Here is a 5,376-nt window from a genome sequence, read left to right on the forward strand (position 1 = left end):
GTGCGTGCGTGTGTGCGCGCGTGTGTGCGTGCTTAGGTTGATGTGTGCGCATCCGTCCGCGCGTCCGTACGTCCGTGCGTGCGTGTGTGCGCGCGTGTGTGCGTGCTTAGGTTGGTGTGTACGCGCACTGGTGTATAGCTAGAATTTATGCCATAAAAAATATACTAGTTAGACTGTTGTGTGTTGTTAGTGTCTATATATAGTGATATATTTCTATGGTTTACGCACTCGGCAGACACTAGCTAGATCTCGAGTTCCGCAATCTAATCGGCTACTGAAATACTCGCGACAGAACTTGCGGCGAAACTGAAGAAGAAATACTACAGCGCCAGATAGACAGACAGATCTAGACATTCTGTATAGGTTTTAGTTGAGAGCTCGGCACGCGCGGTGTGTGAAACAGGTTCTAGGACAAATACCCCCGGACAATCACCCCCGGACAATCACCCCCCGGACAATTACCCCCGAACAATTACCCCCCGGACAATTACTCCCCATGCCATTCACCCCCCGGACAATTACCTCCCTGACAATCACCCCCGGACAATTACCCCCGGACAATTACCCCCAGGACAATCACCCCCCGGAACAGTTACGCCCCATGCCATTCACCCCCCAGACAAATACCCTCCGGACAATTACCCACCGGACATTTCGGAACCGCTTCTCTGGAAGGAACGGACAGCGAAAAAACTCGATCAACGATTCCATCAGGATACGAGGCGGGCAGCCTCGGTTGTACGGCACACCACGGCTAGCTGCCATAATTAGTAATTTAAAGTTACACGCTTCTCTCTCTCTCACTCACTCGCTCCCTCTCTCTCTCTTCTTCTTTCTCTTTCTCTCTTCTATATGTATATATATTGCGCGCGGCTCTCTCTTTCGGTCTCTCTCTCACTCTTGCTCTCGTCCTCTCTTCTCGATCTACTCTCTCTCGCGCTCCTCTCTATATATCATCTCGCTCTCTCTCTCTCTCTCCTCTCGTCCTCTCTCTCAATCTCGTCTCTCCTCTCTCTCTCTCTCTCTCTCTATATCGGCTTTCCTAACCGGCTCTTTCCTCGCTATTCGCTTCTCTCTCGACTATTTTCGCTCGCTCTTTTCTTCTCTCTTTCTCTATCCTCTCTTTCTATCCTCGCGCTCTCTCTTCTCTCTCTCTCTCTCTCTCTCTCTCTCTCTCTCTCTCTCTTCTTCTCTATATTTATATTATATATATATATATATATATATATATATATATCACTCGCTCTCTCTCGTCAGGCGACAGCATTTCAGCATGGATTCTATCGCCGACACGCTAGTTACTGAGTTCTTAGCTCGCCTTAATTCCGCTCTATTCTGTTCTTATACTGGTCTATCCCGCACTTATTTCTTGATATATTCTGTCAAATTCAAGTACATGTATTTGTTATTTGACATTACATGCCAGTAACGCTTTTATATATCATAATTAATAATTAATATAGTAATATTTAGCAGTTTAGAATGGGAAAGCACGTACGCTTATACTTATACACGTAAACTAAACAAAAACAAAACACGTAACTAACAATGTAAAACACGCTAAACAACAACACCGTAACTAACAAACTAGCAAGCAGTTACTTTACTATCGCGAGGAGTGAGATAGCGTACCAGCGAAGCCTTGACCAAGCATCTCAGTTCTTCGCCATTCAAATTCAAATTGAGATCCGTCACGAAACGCAGAGTATGACAGTGTGAATTGCCGAATGAAGTACCGTGGGATTTTACGCAGAACGCAATAAGTTGTTTTTTGGATCGTTTTTAACAGACCGAGTGGCACGGCAAAGCTTTAAGCCGTATATCGTAAACAGCTTTTCTCTCTTTCGTCAAGCATCGTCACGCGCAGATCATGGTGCGTGCTTCAGTATACTTTAGTTACGATTTAGCTCGTTGTTACTTATAGTAATGACACTGTATCGCCACATCGCCCTCATAATATATATATTATATATATATATATATATACACGCGCGCGCACCACATGCATACACGCAGCGCACGCACCACGCACGAACGCACGTACACTACGAACGAAAGCCACGCCCACACGCCGATACACACGTATACGCACGGACCAGTCAAACAACGCACGCACGCCGAGCATTCAAACGTATGCATACACGCCACACACGAACACAAACACAAACACATACACCGCGCGACACACACACACACACACACACACACACACACACACACACACACACACACACGCACGCATGCTACGCACGCTCACGTACTCACCAGTCATTATCCTGGCTAGCATTCTCTGATTACATTCATGAATAGCCTTTAAACAGTCAACAAGACCGACGCTCCAAATTTTTATAATTACGACTCCATATTATAAACCCATTTAATATTTTGCATTTTGCTGATGCTGACAGAGAAATATATTGTGTTCGATAATAAATGGGTACTCAGCGCCAAGAATGGCCGAGTTGGCCTTGGCGTTGGGCAATGTTGTGTCTTAATTAGGAAGATGTCTGCTGCCATCATCGTAGCCGGCAACCATACCGGCCTTACCTTGCAGGGGGTTGTGACTTTCATCCTTTCTCTTCATTAATCTTATTGCACCGCAATTGCTCTTACTGTCTTAAGTTTACCGTTAACACAAAATTTCTCGTCGAATAATATCTACTCCCATATTCGGAATACATATAGATGTCCTCCTTATTCTCCTTTGCGGCTCGATTTGGCTGCTAATATTCCAATCTCCCGTCTCACTTACTTACATGCACTCATCTACCACTCGTTCACCACGACAACACGTGCATTCCAGCCTGCCTCACACACTGCTTCCTGAGGCTTCTAAGGCTGACGTTGGCCGCCGCATTTTATACACCTCACCGTATTTAATTAATGACTTGAAGCCAATTATGGGTCATTAAGCACGCGCGCAAGCTCCGTTTAATTTGTTTCTAATAAAGTTTCCGAGTTGCGCTTATTCAGGTGCGTTGCGTGCGGCGCTGCTGCGCAATATTTATTCGGCGGATGTAAAAAAAAATATCGCGCGCTTCACACAGCGTCAGGGCGATTGTCGCAAGCCGAACAAAATTTAAAGGAGGAGAAATCGACTCAACGCCCTCGAATTAATAGTCATGCCCGCTGCTGCTTGTGCTGCTGCCGCCCGCCGTTTGGCGAAGCGGAGATCCGCCGTTAAACACGAGAGACGCCATACAGTGCGCTCGCTCGCTCATCACTCACTTCACTCACTCACTCGATTTTTAGGAGAAACACGCGGGGACAACTGCGTCCGACCTTGAGAATTAGGCCTATTATAAATCTCTCGCTCTTTCTCTTTCTCCCCCTCTCTCTCTCTCTTTCTTTTCTCTCTCTCTCTACTCTTTCTCTCTTCTCTCTCTCTCTCTTCTCTCTCTCTCTTCTCTCTTCTCTCTCGTCTATATATATATATATATATATATATATATTATATATATATTATCGTATATATATAATGTACCCAGGGCAAACACGCAGACTAATACATGACTATAATATTATCATTATGAATACAATAGTATAACTATGAATCAGATAACATAAATAGATACGATAGAATATAAAAGATTTATATATATATTATATATAATATATATAATATATATATTATTATATATATATATATATATATGTATATATATACATATAATGCTTTTTGGTCTTCACTACACTACACTCGACCTAGCCACTGCAGCACACAGGACCCGACACGGTGGTTGAAAGCCTCAAGGTCTCCAGGTCTACAGAGCTCTGGTAATAGGGGGTATTCCAGGACATGTTCTACAGTCTGTTCCTCCCCGCTATCACATTCGATTGGGCCATCTTTAATCGAACGTCATTTATTATTTTATTTCTACATGAGCGCCCTGCATCGACCAACCCCTGGCAAGCTTTTAGGTAAAACCGACGAACGATGCGTCATCTATGTTGATAGGTCTCATCACTCAGATTCCCAAGGCAGGTGCGGGTGTGTTATATCAGAAACGCTAGAAAGCAGTTCAGTGACCAAACGAGCCAGCAGTGTATACAGCGAACGAACGAGCGCGCATTACTAATAAACATCTATGTGCGACGATTACTCCATGGACAATATCCTACACGTCACCCACGTTCACTTTTCAAGAGAAAAAATAAATTTAATAACGTGAAAACAAGAACTACGGACGATATCCTGCACATCCCAACAACGCCCCGGCCACTCATCCAGCGAAAAAAGAAGTTTAACGTGAAAGACAAGAACTACGGACGATATCCTACACGTCCCAACAACGCATGCAGGGGCGGATCCAGGGGGGGGGTGCAGGGGGTGCGACACCCCCCCCCTAAAAATTTTGAGTTGCCCTTTTTTCTGGCCCACGGAGCGTGCCGTGCGTGGCGTGCGTCGTGCGCGTTTTGCGTGCGTGCGTGTGTGCGTGTGTGTGCCCGCTCTCTCTCTCTCTCTCTCTCTCTTGTGTTTGCGTGCGTGCGAGCGTGTATGCATGCGTGCGTGCGTGCGTGCGTGCGCACGTGTGTGTGAACCATGTGAAGTTTGCGTGCTCTTGATATACTGAACCCAGTTCGTTCGTAAACATAACATCGGGTTACGTTACGTCGACAAAAAATATTGCATACGCTATGTTTCTTTTTGTCTAATCCTGAATACGATTTACGTGAGAGAGACATGAAGTTCATACAATGTTTTCACTATACACCCAGGCAACCTCTGATATACAGACAACTACGGACATAACGTATATCGGGTCTATCACACTCCTCGACGCATGAAAACTATTGAATACGTATATCTAAATGAAAAAAAAAGTTGAATGGCTGGCTCGATATATCCGCTAACGACACAGGTTGTATACTGACAGTTGATCATCTGGGAGCTCTAACTAACCTCATATATACACGCTATAATGGTACCGAATGTCTTCACATTACTGCTAACCATGCAGCCTATTAGTGCTTGCTAGCACACCGCTGCTGGGCTAATATTATATATAGTAATTATTCAATAAATATATTTATGTCAAATAAATGTCATAAATATTTAATAATATATTGTCGGAATAATATATGGTTGAATTAGAAATATATGATAATGTAAGCCATATAATTAATGGAATGTGCTGTGCGGTGTGTGACTAAGTATTGAATTAAATATATATATGCTTGATAATTTATATATATAAAAAAAAATATATATAAATATATATATAATATATGATATAATCATCATTATACATATGGTTCACGTTTTTTAAAGTTTGGTGGTAATTATTGCGAACGAACCACCCAAAGGTATAACACGCATATAGTTCTGCTGCGATCGCGCTGGACGAAGTGAAACCAATAGAAAGCAAACCAATT

Source organism: Priapulus caudatus, unplaced genomic scaffold, assembly GCF_000485595.1.
Source record: "Priapulus caudatus unplaced genomic scaffold, Priapulus_caudatus-5.0.1 Scaffold4337, whole genome shotgun sequence".
Lineage (NCBI taxonomy): Eukaryota > Metazoa > Priapulida > Priapulimorpha > Priapulimorphida > Priapulidae > Priapulus > Priapulus caudatus.